At 46.0% G+C, this 21,334-nt stretch overlaps 2 long non-coding RNA genes across 2 annotated transcripts in view; one reads left to right on the forward strand and one right to left on the reverse strand.

Annotated features, from left to right (window-relative positions):
- The window catches only part of LOC119954970, a 128,993-nt gene that overhangs the window by 18,380 nt on the left and 89,279 nt on the right, over positions 1-21,334 (forward strand). The gene's annotated exons all lie outside the window — the stretch shown is intronic.
- The window catches only part of LOC119954962, a 124,042-nt gene that overhangs the window by 10,590 nt on the left and 92,118 nt on the right, over positions 1-21,334 (reverse strand). The window contains exon 5 of the long non-coding RNA XR_005458346.1: positions 12,847-12,999. This is a non-coding gene — a long non-coding RNA (uncharacterized LOC119954962). The remainder of the gene's footprint in view (positions 1-12,846; positions 13,000-21,334) is intronic.

The raw sequence follows: 21,334 nt of genomic DNA on the forward strand, positions 1-21,334 counted from the left end.
TCGGCAAGGTCCACCTGAGACTGGGAAATGCTCTGCAGTGCCTCGGCAAGGTCTACCTGAGACTGGGGCATGTTCAGCAGTGCCTCGGCAAGGTCCACCTGAGACTGGGGCATGTTCAGCAGTGCCTCGGCAAGGTCTACCTGAGACTGGGAAATGCTCTGCAGTGCCTTGGCAAGGTCTACCTGAGACTGGGGCATGTTCAGCAGTGCCTCGGCAAGGTCTACCTGAGACTGGGAAATGCTCTGCAGTGCCTCGACAAGGTCTACCTGAGACTGGGAAATGCTCTGCAGTGCCTCGGCAAGGTCTACCTGAGACTGGGAAATGCTCTGAAGCGTCTTGGCAAGGTCCACCTGAGACTGGGAAATGCTCTGCAGTGCCTTGGCAAGGTCTACCTGAGACTGGGGCATGTTCAGCAGTGCCTCGGCAAGGTCTACCTGAGACTGGGAAATGCTCTGCAGTGCCTCGGCAAGGTCTACCTGAGACTGGGAAATGCTCTGAAGCGTCTTGGCAAGGTCCACCTGAGACTGGGAAATGCTCTGCATTGCCTCGGCAAGGTCTACCTGAGACTGGGGCATGTTCAGCAGTGCCTCGGCAAGGTCTACCTGAGACTGGGAAATGCTCTGCAGTGCCTCGGCAAGGTCTACCTGAGACTGGGAAATGCTCTGCAGTGCCTCGGCAAGGTCTACCTGAGACTGGGGCATGTTCAGCAGTGCCTCGGCAAGGTCTACCTGAGACTGGGGCATGTTCAGCAGTGCCTCGGCAAGGTCTACCTGAGACTGGGAAATGCTCTGCAGTACCTCGGCAAGGTCTTCCTGAGACTGGGAAATGCTCTGCAGTACCTCGGCAAGGTCTTCCTGAGACTGGGAAATGCTCTGCAGTGCCTCGGCAAGGTCCACCTGAGGCTGGGGCATGTTCAGCAGTGCCTCGGCAAGGTCTACCTGAGACTGGGAAATGCTCTGCAGTGCCTCGGCAAGGTCCACCTGAGACTGGGAAATGCTCTGCAGTACCTCGGCAAGGTCTACCTGAGACTGGGAAATGCTCTGCAGTGCCTCGGCAAGGTCTACCTGAGACTGGGGCATGTTCAGCAGTGCCTCGGCAAGGTCCACTTACGTAAGGGACATGCAGTCAAGGCCTCAGCAATGGCTGCCACTGACTGAGCAATTCCTTGGACACCACCAGTCACACTGCTGACATTGTGCTCCAGACTCTCCATTGCGGTCACCACTCCCGCAGTGTTGGCCTCGGTGCCACGTAATGCCAACGCCATCTCCTGTATCCATAGCCTTTGGGACTCCTCTAATTGGCTGTGGACCCTTGGAGTGTCGCTGACATCCCCATTTGAATCTCATAGCCGTGTCCTAGCATCTGCATCAATTCTGGGATAACCTGCCCCAGAGGCTCAACATCTGACTGGGATATAGCTGGGTCCTGGGATCCAGCAGACTTCTAACTGCTGTCTCCCCTGGACACTCCTACTTCCTGATGTGTATCAGCAACTGTGTGGTGCTCACCAGATTGTGCCCCAGAGGCCTGTCCACTACGTTCGCCCACCGAGGTGTGTCTTTCTGCGCTGGTGGAAGGTGGGGATGACCGCTGTAACTCCTCGACATTGGCATCCTTGGATATCTCCTCTGAGATGTTCTTTTGGAATGTGGGGGGGGGCGAATGGACCAGCACCTTCGGATGGTGATCCTACGAGAGAATGGACATGTGGTCAGTGAGAGGGAAGCTTCATTATTCAGGCATAAACAACTCACATGTGACAGGTCATCTGGGTGGGGGCCGGTGGATCCTCACCTCTGCGGCGCGGGCCAATTTCCACGTCGGTGTCCGATCCGCCCTCGGCCACCCTGGCATTTCCAGGATCCGTTCCTTGTAGGGGGTGAGGACTCTGATGTCCGGCACCCCGCTGCCCATCTGAGCCCTTCCCCAAATGATTCCTGAAATGGGTCCTTATCTGAAATTGGTCTTAAGTTTTTATCAGAACTTTGTCTTTCGGCTGCAAGCATGAACTGAAAACTGATAGATTGGGAAACAATATAATTTACAAATAAATAATGATCAGTTAGACCAGGGGTGGGCAAACTTTTCCGTGCAAGGGCCGCATTCAGAAATTCACAATTCACAAAGGGCCGCATAGTATATTAAGTAAAATAATTACTTCACCCGGTTATGATTCTGGGCGCCTCATATAGAACATAGAACAGTACAGCACAGAACAGGCCCTTCGGCCCTCGACGTTGTGCCAAGCAATGATCACCCTACTCAAGTCAACGTATCCACCCTATGCCGGTAAGTAACCCAACAGCCCCCCCCACCCATTAACCTTTAAAAAAAAATTTAAAAAAAAAAAAAAAAAAAAAATTTTTTTAAAAAAAAATTTTTTTTTTTTTTTTTTTAATGACTTGGTGGGCCGCAGAAATACCTTTGGCGGGCCGCATGCGGCCCGCGGGCCGTAGTTTGCCCACCCCTGAGTTAGACATTTCAATTAAACATAGGTTAGAAAACCTGAACAAATTTAACATATGCTTAGCAGCAAGTTTATTGTTGTATGACTATTAACACAGCTGTAATGATAAAAGCCTACAACTTATTCAAAACAAGTTAATGCCCCCATTTATGCTTTATGAATGTGCTGAGGCTGTCACCATTAATAGCTTCTAGGCTCATATATAATAAGTTCTGTCACAATGTGGAACAGAGTTCACTGTGAGATACAAAGTTTACAAACTAATTCTTCAAATGTAACTGTGTGCACATTGGTTAAGGATTCTGCACAGTACTGCTTTTGATCTCTGTGCTCTTTTAGGAATGCAGGCTTCTACCATGCATTAGTGCTACCTATCCAACTGTATGATTTAATACCATTAGCCACTTTACTAATGGATGACTAATGGGCTGCAGGGTGCAAGAGCGAAAGGTCACGTTACATTTTTAGAGTATATTACAGCTCAAAATATACTTCCCACTCCTGATCCTGTTTGTGGATGACTCAAGTCGAGTGCCATAGGTAAAAGACAGAACATTCCTGAGGAAACAAATCCTTTGGCAGAACTTACTCTTTTCTTACTGCTTCATAGACTGGTACATGTTACGGTGCATCAAGTCATAATGTACTTTGATGAACTAACTAAATGTTAATCGGTTTTAATCATCGTCTCCTGCTCAATATTGAGGTGAAAACCTGTAGAATATCTCCTTCAGCATCAAGGGTTCTGCTCATATTATTTATATAATAATTGGTGTTCATTGAAGCATAGTAGTTTTCATATTTATCACACACTTAAAAGGATTTATGAACATTTCTGTAGTATTAACTATTTTTAAAAATTGTTTTTGTAAACATGTCCTTTTAAACAGCTCACTATTTAACTTAGAACAACTGGCATATTTTGAGCCTTTGATGCTGTGGTACAAAGAACACGGTAATAAAATCATCAGCTGTTCCCATGTAGTGACATATTTCACAATTTTATTGAAGGGACTAACATTTATTGCTTAGATATTGATGACTGGCAGTTAGAATATTAGCCTTTATTCAAGGGGATTGGATTGGTGATTAGCGGTTTCTCGCCGTGCTATGGCAGGATTCTAATTTTGGCAACCGGGGCGGGGGCTGTTGGATCACAAACAGATCAACGCCCGGCACAGCTCTAGATTTTGGTCTCTCCCATGATCTAACGTCAGTTAAGCGCAATGCGGCCATTGAATCGCATCTAGTGTGTGAAGTTTTGATCTGCACATTTAGGTCAGAATATACTTGCATTTGAGGAGGTATGGTGAAGATTCACTAAATTGGCCCCTGGAATGAAAGAATTGCCTGCTGAACAAATTTGCCTTATGTTCTGTGGAGTTTGGAAGAATGAGAGGTGATGTCATTTAAACATACAAGATTCTGAAGGTGCTTGATTGGGTAGATGCTGAGGTTTTCTGTGGGTCGGGGAATCTAAAACATTAAGTATGGTCTCAGGATAGGGGGCTGATCATTTAGGACGGAGATTAGGAAACGTTACTTCACTCAAAGGGTTGTGATTCTTTGGAATTCTCCACCCTTAGGAAAATCGAATACTTTTAAGGCTGGGATAGACAGAGAGCCGGATTCTCTATCCCGCCGCACCCGTTTTCTGGTGCGACGTGCACCTGCCGGCAATGGGATCCTGCATCCCTGTAGCCGGCCAATTGGGTTTCCCATTGTGGGCACCGCCTCGCGGTCGGGAAATTTGCAGGTGTGAGTGCACTGTCAGCGAAGCAGAGGATTCCGCCGATGGAGAATCCAGCCCAGATTCTTTGTTCTCTCAGGGAATCAAGAGAAGAAACAGGAAAGTGGAGTTGAAACCCAAGATTAATCATGATTGTATTGAATGACAGAGCAGGCTCGATGGGCTATGTGGTGTACACCTGCTCCTATTTTGTGTGTCCTTGTGTCTGGACCCTGACCCTCTTTCTACCCCCTTATCTGGTATTTGCCCCTGTTCTCCAAATGGGAAACCACTCATATTCCCATTGTCAGGGCACCCGATGTAATACTGACACCAAGACCCTTTTATTGCTGTGCCTTCTGTAGTTAGATATTTGGCTGTGAGTTGCAGGGTCAGAGTTTCCCAGTTTGTGAGATGACCTAATATCCTGGAATAAGAAAATCTTGCCTCTACAGTGTCAGCCATGGCTCAGTTTCTAGCAGTCAAACCTTTTGGGGTGATTTTGTGCCTACCGTCAATGGGAAAGCCTACAAGGTTCCAAGGTCTGCGAGAAACAGGAAACGAGATTCTCGCCGGCGAGATCTCATTTCCTGATTTTCCACATCCTTCGCTGGTGACGTGACAAGGTTCACACGCAAAGGATGAGAAACGCATTTTAATAGATTTGCATACATTTTAATATGAATACTGAGCCCCCTCCCCTCAGCCATATGATTTCCCCTCACTGAATATTCAAACTTCGCTGACGTTTTTACAACAGGTTTGGACAAATGGGAATCAGTCAAGGGGATTCCCCACTTACGGAGCGCAAAGGTAAGTTAAACCTCTGGGGGGATAGGAACATGCGTGGGCAGTGCCACATGTCAACATGACAGTGCCAACATATGCCAGGAGGCAGTACCGGGGTAGACCATCCGAGGACCTCCATTGGCGTTATGTTTGTTGGGGGGGAGGAGCCCCTGATGCTGATGATGGTGGAGGGGAGAGTGGGGGGGGGGAGGGGCAGATCCCCCATGTCCATGGGTGTGGGGGTGAGCTGGGGAGAGTTCATCTTCTGTGCTGATTGGGGCACCCTTCTCAGTGGAGCCTCCTTGCCAGTTGTCTCAGGCCCCGCCCCACCCCAGCATAAACTTCGTCCCTGCATTTTATTTTCAGTGACCCAAAATCTGGACTATTGATTCAGCTGTGCAGCTGGAGAGCTATACGCTGGATTTCAGTCAGAGTCTTGACACTCTGAAAAATAATGGAAAATTCCACCGCTTGAGCTAGGGGACACGTCCCAATCCAGAGACTTACACACATCTTCACCAGGATGTTGCCTGGTATGGAGGGTGCTAGCTATGAAGAAAGGTTGAGTAGATTAGGATTGTTTTCGTTGGAAAGACGGAGGTTGAGGGGGGACCTGATTGAGATCTACAAAATTATGAGAGGTATGGACAGGGTGGATAGCAACAAGCTTTTTCCAAGAGTGGGAGTGTCAGTTACAAGGGGTCACGATTTCAAGGTGAGAGGGGGAAAGTTTAAGGGAGATGTGCGTGGAAAGTTTTTTACGCAGAGGGTGGTGGGTGCCTGGAACGCTTTACCAGCAGAGGTGGTAGAGGCGGGCACGATAGCATCATTTAAGAAGCATCTAGACAGGTATATGAATGGGCGGGAACAGAGGGAAGTAGACCTTGGAAAATAGGAGACAGGTTTAGATAAAGGATCTGGATCGGCGCAGGTTGGGAGGGCCGAAGGGCCTGTTCCTGTGCTGTAATTTTCTTTTGTTCTTTTTTGTTCTATCTAGGATGACACTCCAGTGGAGTGCTGAGGGGATGCTCAACTGTCAGAGGTGTCTTCTTTCGTGTGAAACATTAAACCCTTTCAGGTTGATGTAAGAGATTTCATAGCACCATTTGAAAAGAACAGCAGGGAAGTTCTCCATCTGGCCTGGCCAATATCAACCAACATCACTAAAATAGATAATCTAGTCAGTATCACATCGCTATTTGTAGGATATTGCTATGAAAAATTTGGCTGCCATATTTCCTACATTGCAACAGTGACTACACCTCAAATGTACCTCATTGGCTGTAAAGGTCTTGGGAAGTCCCAAGGTTGTGAAAGGCGTCCGAGGGTTTCCCGACGGCGTGGGGCTTCCCACAATGGGAAACCCCATTGACCGGACGACATAACGGAGAATCCCACCGGTGGGTCGGGGAAGATATGTGGCGCAGCGGGGCGGAGAATCCAGCCCGCCATATAAATGCAAGTCTTTATTTCTATTCTTTTTATTGCTTGGTGATGTTGTGGCACATGTCCTATTGCCCTTTACTCTATCCACTTCCATCTGGCCTCTCCTATGTAGCTATTTGTCTAGTCTCCTGACTCTAATGTTGCCAGCATTCAGAGTCGTTTTCCTGTCTTACGCTGCCACTCTCAAAAACAAAAAATGGAATGGTGTGGCACTTCTGTGCTGTGCACAAAACTTACAAGAGACTGCTTCGAAATTTAAACATTATAAATAGACAATAATTTTTAAAAGAAGGAAAATTGAGTCTGAAGCAACGCTATAATGAATTAATGCTTCAACACATTGGGCGCGATTTAATGGCCACGTTGCACCCGAAAAGCAGCTCATCGCACACAGTGTGGCCGGTAGAAGCCATGAGACCCCGCTCCCAGGATCTACCCGGCTCGCAACACATCGTGAGATCTAAGGCAATCTCGCAAGACCCTCCGATAGTGCGTTGGGGCTTGGGGGGGTGTCAGGAGTTAGTTCGGAGGCCTCGGAGATCAGGGTGGCGATCTCTCACTACACTGAGGAGTTCCTGTGAGCAGAGATCCTCATGCACAAAACGGAGCAATGTTTGGCCTCGGCCACGCGTTCCCCATTGCGGCCCCTTATCAAACGCAAGTTGCATTTTATAGCCTCGTGTTTCTCGGTGCTGCAAGTGCCGGGAAATGCGCGGCTAAACGTGCTCGCTATGGGACTTTGTTCCCATTTAGTGAAATTGCGCCTGATGCGTTGTGGATATCTGATCACCTGTTGACAGAAAGCCCACATTGATGTATTATATTTAGTATGTGACTTTTGCCAGTTCTCCACATTCAGGTTGACTTGGGCCACCATATGTGGGGAAATAAAAATGAACTGCTGTATAGGAAGGAAGTGAAGATGAGACCGACTCAACCATGGGCCCTTTTTATATGTCCTCTTGAGACCAATCGAGAATTGGCAAAGGACCAGATCCCTACCTCACTCATTAATAGATGGTTATTGCATTTAAGGAAAGGAAAGAATTGTAACATATTCATGCTTTGAGGAAGAGAGCAACAGTTTATCTAGCCAACCTTTGCAAGCCATCTATTGATTTCCCTACTGTGATTTCGGATCTGGTAACACCCTATTTCCTCTCATAATAGAAACCTGTCATGACTTTCTGTTCCATAATTCTCTGCTGCCAATCTGCCGCACAATTCTATTACCATCTTACTAAATATTGTTTGCTATCTTTTTTTGACACTAACAGTTTAAGACGCGCCCTTAGTCCTTAAAGCTCTGCCTGGCAGTGAGACTTTCCTGGATCCAAATGCTTGATAATCCTAAATGCCGCTATTAATTCTTCTGGCATCCTCTGCCAAATAGTAAAATTGAGCCAATATTTTTTTTTTTTCTTTTTAAAAAAAATTTAGATTACCCAATTATTTTTTCCAATTAAGGGGCAATTTAGCATGGCCAATCCACCTACTCTGCAAGTTTTTGGGTTATGGGGGCAAAACCCACGCAGACACGGGGAGAATGGGCAAACTCCACACGGACAGTGACCTAGAGCCGGGATCGAACCTGGGACCTCAGCGCCGTGAGGCGGTTGTGCTAACCACTAGGCCACCGTGCTGCCCTAAAATTGAGCCAATATAAATAAATAGTGGAAACAGCTATTCCACTTCTCATGACTGAACTATAATGAACCTTCACCGTATATTTTCAAAGTAAAATCAAAATAATTTGACATGAAGTTAATTTAATTGATTTATACACTTGTTTTCTACATAGTTCAAAGAGGCGCCTATTTTGGGCGTAACAGCCATTTGTTTGCACTAACAGATTAATATTTGAATATTGTAAACATTTTTAGTTTGTAATATCAAGTAAATACATTCTAAATGGTAAGCCAGTCCTAGAGAGCTTATTTTAAAGTAATACTGAGATATTTTAATTATACGTTACTGAAATTGCAAAATTAGCACAATATTTTGATGGGAAAGCATTGTCCTTGATGAATGGCGCTTGTGGCAGTCCAAGTAATTCACTAAAAATGTATGCTCCATAAGCAAAGAAGTTTTTTAATAATGGTTGCATACTTCACCATCAGCGCTATTTTCTACATATATAATACTGTCACTTTCTTTTGAGAACATTTTAACCTCAGGGTTACTTCTCTGGCTGCAGCCTATTGATTCCTTTTGTGTTAGATTGTCAATACTATGAAATGATTTTGAGGGGAAAAAGCCCATCCACTTCAGATGTGATGCCTCCTGCATTACCTAAACCACAGCCGAACAATGATGGACAACAGAGCTTTTCTCCTCTCTGCCAATTCATTCCCCATGGCAACAAGGATAAGAACGCTTGTCTGGAAGAGCTTCAAGCTGAGGCCTGGGATAATAAAAAATGGAATAACATCACAACAATTACACTGATGAGTGAGAGAGGCCACAGATGCACACAGCACTGTAGGTTTGATGCATTTAGTGTTTTGCTCAGTGTCTCTTGTATGTTGAGAGCAGGTAAATAGAGATTTTGAAGAGAAATGTGTAAGAGATATAATGTGAGTGGCAGCATGCAACCTTGGTTGGTTGATAAGTATACAAGCAGTTTTCAAATATATTGTCATCCACTTCTCCTAATTTAAGACAACCTTTGGCTTTGCACTTCATCATCACCTGAGCCTTACTGTGATTACTAATGCTGATAAGAAACGCCCAATACAACTTGTCAATCTAAGTGCATCAATCTCCATAAACGGGAATTTTTTTATCTTTAAGTTTGCGAAAACTTTGTCATATGGAGTTGACATTTATGAAGAAGTCATTTGAAACGTATGAAGGTAATTTTAAATGCCGAATTTCATTTTAATGGGCTTGAAAGGGCAGCACGATAGCATTGTGGATAGCGCAATCGCTTCACAGCTCCAGGGTCCCAGGTTCGATTCCCGGCTGTCTGCGCGGAGTCTGCACATCCTCCCCGTGTGTGTGCATGGGTTTCCTCCGGGTGCTCCGGTTTCCTCCCACAGTCCAAAGATGTGCAGGTTAGGTGGATTGGCCATGATAAATTGCCCTTAGTGTCCAAAATTGCCCTTAGTGTTGGGTGGGGTTACTGGGTTATGGGGATAGGGTGGAGGTGTTAACCTTGGGTAGGGTGCTCTTTCCAGGAGCCGGTGCAGACTCGATGGGCCGAATGGCCTCCTTCTGCACTGTAAATTCTATGTAATTCTATGAAAGCTAACTTATTTCACAACATTAGAGTTCCTAACAGGAAGCTTCATGAGTTAAAAATCATATCATGAAAGACTATTGTAATGAACTCCAATTGGCTTTATTGGTTGGCCAATTGGAGTATGAGCTCCCTCAATGATAGCTCATTGAGGGGGCCCATATAAGCACCTGTGTAGGCTTTGTGAGCCAGTCTTAAGTTGACTGGAATGCTAGCAGCACTGTTTGTAGCTGCTCCTGTAATATCGTTATTGTAAATAAATATTGGTGTGGTGACGGAACTCCTGCCTCCCGTGGATTACTACAACTATTCACTGTTGTGTTGCTATATTTATCTGGTTATAAATACAGCGGTCAATATGGTCGCCTTCCTTGATCCTAATTATGTTTGCTCTAGAGTCGCCGATATCTTTCGATACCGCCACAAGGTTCAAACCCGAATACTGATCAAGGAACCAATGCACCAGTTAGTTAGTTCAAAGTCAATGCTATTTATTTACACACACAGTAATATCTACTCATGCACAAAATTCCACTATTTCTAACGGTAACGCCTGTACTTAACTTTGGGTGCCCACTCAGTCAGAGGAACAATGGCCGTTGTTCGGATCTGAAGTTGTTGGCTTCGAAGAGGTACAGGCGAACAGCTAAGGTTGTCCGTCTGATGGTAAGCGTTGACCTTGGACTTACTTGCTTCTAGTGCAGCTGGTGGACGGGTCTCTCCGCTTCGAGAGCCGAGTCCAAGAGAGCGATTCGCTCTCGGGGGCTTCTTAAATCCAAAGGGGCTTCGCGTGCTTTTGGACGGGCCTTGAACTTGGCCCCAATTAATTGGGCCATATCTTGATCACTCGTATTGAACTTGACCAATAAAGGGGTGGGTGCCCTGATGGCTGGGCGTGTCTTAGGTGGCTGTTGGCCTTGCTTTATTTGTGTCTTTCTGGCGCCGTGTTATCTGCTATAGTATCGGTTATTTGAGTGTCTTTCTTTTGTTCTCGGAGATGGGCCATTAATATGCTAATTGCCTAACAGTTTCAGTCTCGTCTGGGAGTTGCCTTCTCAATACGCATCCAGGCTCTGTGCCAGCTTGCTTTCCTGACATTGTCCATATTTCCCTACAGTCATTGCGATCATCCATTTTGTATTCTGGAAGTGGCCATCCCAGATGGCTACAGTTGTACGTGCTCAGAACTATCAGGCCTGATAACAATAAGTTATCACCCATTGATAGCAGTGCTAGATTTATTTGTCAACTGGACACACATTATATGTTCGCTGATAATCTGATCTGTAAGCACATTTCATTTCATGCCAGTTGCATTTATTCTGCCTCTGGTTCTCCCTTAAAGTACATACATCATGCCCACACCACCTCCCATGAGAGCGGACCAAAACTGGGTACAGTATTCAAGATACATTCAAACCAAGGAACCTGGATAAGGACAGAATAGCCTCCTACACATCCAGTAAATGGTTTTATGAATTCAGCCCAATACACAGCTTATGCAGTGAGTGCAGACTCCCAACACACCTTCAAAGTGTGAGATAATTATTTGTGCCAGAGATCTATAGGATGTTTTTCTCTTCTTCACATATAACCATGAGAGGGTTGTGGTATAGTGGCCTTGGGAAAGGTTCATAAGAAAACTACAAGAAACTTCCTAGCTTAAAGAAACCTAGTTACTCAGGTTGGCTTTATGTTAGAGCATTGTAAATCACAGAATCATAGAATCCTTACAGTGCAGCAAGAGACCATTTGGCCCATCAACTCTGGACCCACCCTTGGAAAGTGCACCCTACTTAAGCCCACACCTCTACCCCACCTAACCTTTTGGACACTAAGGGGCAATTCGCCTAACCTGCACATCTTTGAACTGAGGGAGGAAACTGGAGCACCCAGAGGAAACCCACACAGTTATGGGGAGAAAGTGTAAACGCCACACAGTCACCCAAGGCCGGAATTGAACCCGGGTCCCTGGAACTGTGAGGCACCAGTGCTAACCATTGCACCACTGTGCCACCCAACTTTAAACAAACTGAGAAACGTTATATTCAATAGGGGAGAAAGCAGGATTCGGCTATTGAGTTGGATGATCAGCCATGACCGTGATGAATGGTGGAGCAGGCTCGAAGGGCCGAAAGGCCTGCTCCTGCTCCTATCTTCTATGTATCTATGCATAACAAATAACTGGATTGGGTGCCTATCGCTAGATTATTTCTATTTGACAGTTTTGGGAATAATCAGGGGACATGCATTTAAACTGTCCAAAGGTTTTCCCAGAGAATAGTGAGCCTCTGGTGACACTTCAGCATCTGCAGTGAGTGCAGACTCCCAACACACCTTTAAAGTGCGAGATAATTCTTTGTGGCAGAAATTGTATCATATGAAAGGTAAGTGGATTAACAGTTAATTTATGCATGATCGATGTGATCTTCTGCTCTAGGTTTAATCACCTGATAGGTTTGGAAGGTAATTTTCCAGACATTTACCTGCTAATAGATGCTGTTTTTTCAAAAATCTGGTTTGTTTCCCCTCTGGGGAGATTACATGGCTGCTGGGCGTTGGAAATGTCTGGCCATGAGGCTCCAGGCACCAATAGCATCACCTGCCTTTGAAAAGCACCAAAGTTTTAGATGAGGCTGACTAATCTAACAGAGGAAGTGGCCAACATCATCACATCTGCTTCTTCAGCTCTGTGTTTGACTTTTTTTTATTTTTATTTTTCCAATTAACGGGCAATTTAACATGGCCAATTCACCTACCCTGCACATCTTTTTAGATTGTGGGAGTGAGACCCCCGCAGACACAGGGAGAATGTTAAAACTCCACACGGACAGTGACCTGGGGCCAGAATCAAACCCGGGTCCTCGGCGCTGTGAGGCAGCAGTGCTAACCACTGCTCCATGCTGCCCTTTGTGCTTGACTTTCATACAGTGTACATACATAACTGCAGATGCAGAGAAAGTGATTACAATAACAAGTGAGCTTTTCAGCTCAGGCGCAATGTTAAGTAGAAATAAGTTCCCTTTATTCCAGAATCAACATTATCTAGCTCAGAGCAGCGTTCTTGGTCACATTAAATGATGTTGCAAAATATTGTTTTTTAATGAATTTAGAGTACCCAATTCTTTTTTTTTCAATTAAGCAGCAATTAATCGTGACCAATTCACTTACCCAGCACGTCTTTTGGGTTCTGGAGGTGAGACCCACACAGACACGGAGAGAACAAAATACTTTTGATGTTTGCTGAGGTCGAAGCATTCCAGAATGTATCTCCTTTCAACTGGGGAGATAGATGGTGGTGTAATGGTAATCCAGCGAATGAGGCTATGGAGACATGATGGAATTCAAAATTCAATTAATAAAATTTGGAATGCAAAGCAAGTCTCAATAATGGTGACCATGAAACTATCAATTGTCGTGAAAAAACAACCGGGTTCATTATGTCCGTTAGGGAAGGAAATCTGCCGCCCTTACCTGGTCTGGCCGACATATGGCGTCCAATGCACAGTTATGTAGCTGACTCTAACTGCCTTCCGCGAGTCCTCATATTAAGGGCAATTAGGGGTGGGCTGATGCTCACAACCCAAGAAAGAAGCACCCGGAGAAGCCCATGCAGACACGGGGAGAACGTGCAGACTCCGCACAGACAGTGACCAAAGCCGGGAATCGAACCTGGGATCCTGGTGCTGTGAAGCAACAGTGCTAACCACTGTACTACCGTGCCGCCGCTAGTTTACTTAAACTCAGATTTTGTGCAATGTAAGGAAAAAATAAATAACATGGCGTGTGAAAGAAACCATCACCACATAGTTCCCTGCAATGTATAATACTGAAGATTATGAAAATCTCGAACAGAGAAAATTGAGAGAGAATCAGAGTTAACGTTAGCAACTTGGTTTCATTATTTATTTACTGCATAAATAGTAATATATTATTAGTTACCAGCAATATATGAGCTAATTATAATATAATGAATCAACTAAAGGAATATATCAAATTAAAGTGTTTAATTTGTTTTTGTGTAATGTTCAAAATACCAACTCAACATTAAGGTTTCTCTATTAAATGGCCAATTGAAATATTTTACAGAAGTGATCGTGAGTCTGAGATGAATGTGATTGATGTCATAATATACACACAGGTATATGATGGTGCACAGACAGGCAGTGATTGACACACAGGATGACCAGTGAACACACAAAACACAGCAGCCAATCACCAGACAGGACACGACCACTATAAAGCCAGAGGGCACGAGTTTTCCCGCTCTCTCAGAATCCAGCCTCTGAGACAGTCAGAGCTCGTGAGCAGCAACTAGAACATACACCATGTGGTAGTAAGATAGTCTGGCCAGTTTAGCCTGTCAAGTCAGCATAGTGTCAACCCACAGTTAAAGCATGTATTATAGTTAAGTGTTCAATAAAATCGAGTTGCATTTCTTCAAGTGTTGGAAGCCTGTCTCTCTCACCACTGCAGTAAACGCAGTCCTCGCAGACCCAGCTTTCCCAACACATCAGTTGATACAACTGATTTGCAGTTTTTATAGAAAATAAAATGTAATGTTGAAATGCGGTTGTCAAAACACTGAAAATCCCACACCATTTAATAAAGAACTAGAATGTGACACATTCAGTCATCATTAACTAATGATCCAACCAATAAATGGACAGAATCATAGAATCATTGTGTCTCTATGGCCTCATCCCTATTGTTGATGAGGCCCATCAACAATATGAAACTATGTAACCCTAACCCTAAATATCATCTTCTTAGATGTTCCAGACATCTCAAATCACTGCACAGCCTATTATCCCCTTAATGTTATCATTTTGAATTTTGAAATCAGAGAATCCATACAGTGCAGATGGAGGCCATTCTACCCAACGAGTCTGCACCAACTCTCTGAAAGAGTACTCTACCCAGTCCCAATCCCCCGCCCTATCCCCATAACTCCACTTAGGGGCAATTTAGCATGGCCAAGCCACCTAACCTGCATGCGTTTGGACTGTGAGAGGAAACTGGAACACCCAGAGGAAACCCATGCAGACACGGGGAGAAAGTGCAAACTCCACACAGTCGCCTGACGTCGAAATCGAACCTGGGTCTCTGGCACTGTGCCACCATGTCGTCCTAATAGCAAATGGCACATTTTCTTCTCTGGTTGACTGTCTTTCAAATATGGTCTCAACTCCCCTAACTTTCAGTCTGATCTCCCTACTTCCTTCAATACACATCTGAGTATTGAGCAGCATTAAATTAAGGGCAGCACAGTAGCATTGTGGATAGCACAATTGCTTCACAGCTCCAGGGTCCCAGGTTCGATTCCAGCTTGGGTCACTGTCTGTGCGGAGTCTGCACATCCTCTCCGTGTGTGCGTGGGTTTCCTCCGGGTGCTCCGGTTTCAAAGATGTGCAGGTTAGGTGGATTGGCCATGATAAATTGCCCTTAGCGTCCAAAATTGCCCTTAGTGTTGGGTGGGGTTATTGGGCTATGGGGATAGGGTGGAGGTGTGGACCTTGGGTAGGGTGCTCTTTCCAAGAGCCGGTGCAGACTCGATGGGCCGAATGGTCTCCATCTACACTGTAAATTCTATGATCTATGAACAGCTATCATTTTCCGTCGTGTGCTTTTGTTTGGGGACAGCTTTTTTAACAGCCGCTACAGTGACAATAGGGAAGTAACATCATTCGGTTCATTCTACAATATAATTTTCCTTTTGAAGTATTATAATGAACATTAAAAACTATTTAAGATTTTTCGTGCAGATCCAGTTCCTTAAGAGCTCTGACACATTACCGCCAGTGGCAGATTTACAGTTAGTGGGATCCTGTGCTCAGCTACATTTTTGCCCCGCCCCTACCTCCACCCAAAAGGAAGAAAATACATAAATTGAATCAGTGCTTCTTCGCTTATAAAAACATGCCTTTTTGAACAATTACCTTGTTGAAATCTAAGCTTACTTCTTGTCTGACTGCAAGATGGTAAATATTGTCAGGCAAGGGGAGCAAATATGGAACACAAGCCTCCCTAAAAGAGGCAACATTGGGCTCTCACTGGACTGTCGATGGACGACAAAACTCCGGTCGCTTCCATTAAATACCACTCGTTTACTGTTTCCCTCACTATAGAGGCTGCCTGACCTGAGTATTTCCAGCATCTTCTGACTTGCTTCTGATTTACTAAAGCTGTGCACACGCAGGTAAAATGTTCATCATTACAACAAAATCCATACAGCAAAATTGAAGTCATGTCGCAGGGGGGAGGGGGGTGGAGGAGGAACATTACAGGACTACCAAGAACAGACAGAAAACAGCATCCGCAAACCTCCTTGAATAAAAAACCTTTCGCAACTATTTCCTCAGGTGCAACAAAACCTAGAGTCAAGATAATGGCTAGTATTTTAGGTATAAAGTTTGGGCACGCATCTTTACCTTCAGATGGGGAATCGGGTGGTCGGGAAAGGGTCGGTGAGATGAGGGAAGGGGTTTGTGGAGGTGAGGAATTGGGAATGGGGTGGGAATGGTGGGGGTGTTGAGCTGATGACACAGTCTCATCCGAGGATCATCTGGAGAAAATGAGGGTCTCCCAGGTCAGAAGAACAAAGAACAAACTAAAGTACAGCACAGAAAAAGCCCTTCACCCCTCCAAGCCTGCACCGACCATGCTGCCCTTTCCACACTTCTGGGGTGCGTATCCTTCTATCCCATCCTATCTATGTATCTGTCAAGGCGCCCTTTAAACATCACTATCGTCCCTGCTTCCACCAGTTCCTTCGGCAACGAGTTCCAGGCACTCACTACCCTCTGTGTAAAAAAATTCTCTTGAACATCTCTACTAAACTTTGCCCCTCCCACCTTAAACCTATGTCCCCTGGTAATTGACTCTTCCACTCTGGGGAAAAGCTTCTGACTATCAACTCTGTCCATGCCCCTCATAATTTTGTAAACCTCTATCAGGTCGCCCCTCAACATTCATTGTTCCAGTGAGAACAAACCAAGTTTATCCAAACCGTCCACATAGCTAATGCCCTCCATACCAGGCAACATCCTGATTAACCTCTTCTACACCCTCTCCAAAGCCTTCACATCCTTCTGGTAGTGTGGCGACCAGAATTGAATACTATATTGCAAGTGTGGCCTAACTAAGGTTCTATAAAGCTGTAACATTACTTGCCAATTTTTATACTCAATGCCCTGGCCAATGAAGGCAAGCATGCCGTATGCCTTCTTGACTACCTTCTCCACCTGTGTTGCTCCTTTCAGTGACCTGTGGACCTGTACACCAAGATCACTCTGACTGTCAATACTCTTGAGGGTTCTGCCATTTACTGTATATTTCCCACCTGTATTAGACCTTCCGAAATGCATTATCTCACATTTGTCCGGATTAAACTCCATCTGCCATCTCTCCGCCCAAGTCTCCAAACGATCTAAATCCTGCTGTATCCTCTGACAGTCCTCATCGCTATCCACAATTCCACCAACCATTGTGATATCCCCAAATTTACTAATTAGACCAGTTACATTTCCTTCCAAATCATTTAAATATCCTACAAACAGCAAAGGTCCCAGCACTGATCCCTGCGCAACACCACTAGACACAACCCTCTATTCAGAAAAGCAACCTTCCATTGCTACTCTCTGCCTTCTGTGACCTAGCCAGTTCTGTATCCAACCTGCCAGCTCACCTCTAGTCCCGTGTGACTTCACGTTCTGCACCAGTCTGCCATGAGGAACCTTGTCAAAGGCCTTACTAAAGTCCATGTAAACAACATCCACTGCCCTACCTTCATCAATCATATTCGTCACTTACTCAAAAAACTGGATCTCATTCGTGAGACACGACCTCCCCTTCACAAAACTGGCATGTGGGCCCCTCGCCGCAGCCTGGCCACCAACCTTCAGCTCCTTCTCGGGTTGATTCTCCAGCTCCTCGTGGTCCTCCTCCTCCTCCTCTTCCTCAGACAAGCCCACATGTCCCTCTGCTTTCTCCTCACTCTCCTCCTCCTTCAGTATCTTGCCCCATAGCTGTGCCAGATTGTGGAGGGCACAGCAGACCACCAGAAAGCGTGACACCATCTGAGGGTATACTGCAAGGCACCGGCAGAGCGGGTGGCAATGTGAGACTCATTATAACAGGTCTCCGCCTCGGTCTCAGGCTTCCGTACCAGCATCATTACCCAGCGGGTATTCCTTGTATCCTGTGAACCAATCCGTCATTCTGGGGTCATCCTCGAAGACACCGGGAATCTTTAAATGCTCCAGGATGTAGCTGTCATGCTGCTCCCTGGGTAGCGGACACACACGTGTATGATTCTGAGATGGCGGTTGCACACGATCTGAACATTCAGGGAGTGGAACCCCTTCCTGTTAATATAGGGCACTCCCTGATGTCCTGGTGCTCGCTAGGCAACATCTGTGTCAATGATAGTCCCCTGGACCAGTGGTATTCCAGGAATAGTGGAAAGTTCTGCAGCCTGGGCATCCTGGTGGACCTGAACCAAGTTGAAGGTGATATAGTCTCGGACTTCCAGTGGTGGCACGTGATCTGATCAGTCGCACTCCTGCTTGGAGGCATTGTCTTTGGTCCTTTATACCCAATTAATGGGAGATTTTGACGGATAAAGTGTGAGGAGAGCAGAACGTGATTAATTCTCCTCGGATTAGAATGTCTATTGGGTAGCAAACCCGGTTAAAATCAGTGAGAGCCCTGGCACAAGAGTTGGAGAAGTCTCGTGGCGCAACACAAGTTCAGAAGATGGCTGAAGGGGAAGGGACATTGTCGACGGTTAAACTGCCGATGGAGCACTTGATGGGCTTCATTAATGAGGAATTTTGGTAACAATGAAAAGAGATGCAGGAGGACTGGTGAGTACGATTGAGGGGGCAGTAGGACCTCTTCGCAGTACCTTGGATCAGGTGGAGAAGCGTTTGGAGATGCAATGAGCGCTGATCCAAGAGGTGGGAAGGGAGGTATCTGACCAGAGTAACTGGATTGTGTTGTTGGAGGTGGAGATGGCAATCCTGGGCGGATGCCTGTAAGGTGCTGCATGCGAGGGTGGATGACCACGAGAATCGGTCTTAGCGGCAGAATCTTCGCATTGTGGGCCTGCTGGAGGGCGTGGAGGGAATGAGTGCCATGGGCTATGTCATGAAGATGTTCACTAAGTTGGTGGAGGCGACAAGGCCCTGGACATGGACCGGGCCCACAGGACCTTGAAGCAGAAGCCGAGAGCTGGGGTGCCGCCGTGGGCGGTGATTGTACATCCGCACAAATTTCAAGACAATAACAGATCTTTGAGGTGGGCCAGCGTAAGTTGGTGCTGCAGCTGGGAAGGAAATCGGGTTAAAATATATCAGGACAATAGTAGCGACCTGGCAGTGCTGTGTTGGCGCAAGGTTCGGTTTGGAGTGGTGCACCAGGCCAAGTTTTGGGTAACTTTTGAGGACCGAGAAAATTATATCTTGATGCCGGATGAGGCAAATGACTTCATCAAGGAACATGGGTCGGGGGAGGGCTGAGTGAGGAGTGTTTGCACCATTTGTATTTCTATTTTTTAAGAAATTGGTATTTCCGCGCGTTTGCTGTACCCTTTTGCATTTTGTGTACCTCATTGTGCCTTTTGGATATGGCTCGACCTTTGTACCTTTTGTACCCCCTGTATGGGTTATGAGCGGTTATGGTTGCGTTTACACAGGTCCTTGGGGGTAATTGATAATTTACTTTGGGGGGGGGGGGGTGTTTTGGATGTGTGTTGTTTCTTTCGTTGTTGTGGGTAGGGGGCATGGGGGTGAGGGCAGGAGGTGGGTTGAGGAAGGGAAGCGGCGGTGCAAGTGGGATAGATGGGGGTAGACTGGAAGGTATAGGTGGGGCCCTTTGGGCCTTCAGGTGGGAGTCGCCATGCTAACAGGGATGCTAGTGAACAGAAGCAGAGTGAAGGCGGGTGCTGCGGTGGTTAGTCGGAAGGGGGGGAGTAGGGGTTAGGGAGGGCCATTGGGTAGGGGCGCTTGGTGGAGGTGGGGTGTTAGCGACACAGTTGGCATGGTGGATGAGTTTGGCTGAGGACGGAGGGTGTGCCCATTTTGGGCATCCGAGCTGGGTGATGATGATTGGTCTCAGCAGAGAGGGGAGGCAGAAAACTCTGGTGAGGATTATAACATGGAATGTACATGGGTTAAATAAACCAGTCAAATGGTCCCGGTAGTTTGCACACCCAAAGAACATAGAACATAGAACATTACAGCACAGTATGGGCCCTTCAGCCCTCGATGTTGCGCCGACCCGTGAAACCATCTGAAGCCTATCTGACCTACACTATTCCATTTTCATCCATATGTCTATCCTGTGACCACTTAAATGCCCTTAAATTTGGCGAGCCTACTACTGTTGCAGGCAGGGCGTTCCACACCCCTACTACTCTCTGAGTAAAGAAACTGCCTCTGACATCTGTCCTATATCTACCACCCCTCAATTTAAAGCTATGTCCCCTCGTGTTGGTCATCACCATCCGAGGAAAAAGACTCTCACTGTCCAACCTATCTAACCCTCTGACTATCTTATATGTCTCTATTAAGTCACCGCTCAGCCTTCTCCTCTCTAACAAAAACAACCTCAAGTCCCTGAGCCTTTCCTCGTAAGACCTTCCCTCCATACCAGGCAATATCCTAGTAAATCTCCTCTGAACCCTTTCCAAAGCTTCCACATCCTTCCTATAATGTGGTGACCAGAACTGCACGCAGTACTCCAGGTGCGGCCGCACCAGAGTTTTGTACAGCTGCAGCATGACCTCGTGGCTCCGAAACTCAATCCCCCTACTGATAAAGGCTAGCACACCATATGCCTTCTTAACAGCCCTATTAACCTGGGTGGCAACTTTCAGGGATTTATGTACCTGGATGCCGAGATCTCCCCGTTCATCTACACTACCAAGAGTCTTGCCATTAGCCCAGTACTCTGCATTCCTGTTACTCCTTCCAAAGTGAACCATCTCACACTTTTCCGCATTAAACTCCATCTGCCACCTCTCAGCCCAGCTCTGCAGCTTATCTATGTCCCTCTGTAACCTATAACATCCTTCAGCACTATCCACAACTCCACCAACCTTCGTGTCATCTGCAAATTTACTAACCCATCCTTCTACACCCTCTTCCAGGTCATTTATAAAAATGACAAACAGCAGTGGCCCCAAAACAGATCCTTGCGGTACACCACTAGTAACTGAACTCCAGGATGAACATTTGCCATCAACCACCACCCTCTGTCTTCTTTCAGCTAGCCAATTACTAATCCAAACCGCTAAATCACCTTCAATCCCATACTTCCGTATTTTCTGCAATAGCCTACCATGGGGAACCTTATCAAACGCTTTACTGAAATCCATATACACCACATCAACCGATTTACCCTCATCCACCTGTTTGGTCACCTTCTCAAAAAACTCAATAAGGTTTGTGAGGCATGACCTACCCTTCACAAAACCGTGTTGAGTATTGCTAATCAACTTGTTCTTTTCAAGATGATTATAAACCCTATCTCTTATAACCTTTTCCAACATTTTACCCACAACCGAAGTAAGGCTCACAGGTCAATAATTACCAAGGTTGACTGTACTCCCCTCCTTGAACAAGGGGACAACATTTGCTATCCTCCAGTCTTCCGG

This window comes from Scyliorhinus canicula, chromosome 2, assembly GCF_902713615.1.
Source record: "Scyliorhinus canicula chromosome 2, sScyCan1.1, whole genome shotgun sequence".
Lineage (NCBI taxonomy): Eukaryota > Metazoa > Chordata > Chondrichthyes > Carcharhiniformes > Scyliorhinidae > Scyliorhinus > Scyliorhinus canicula.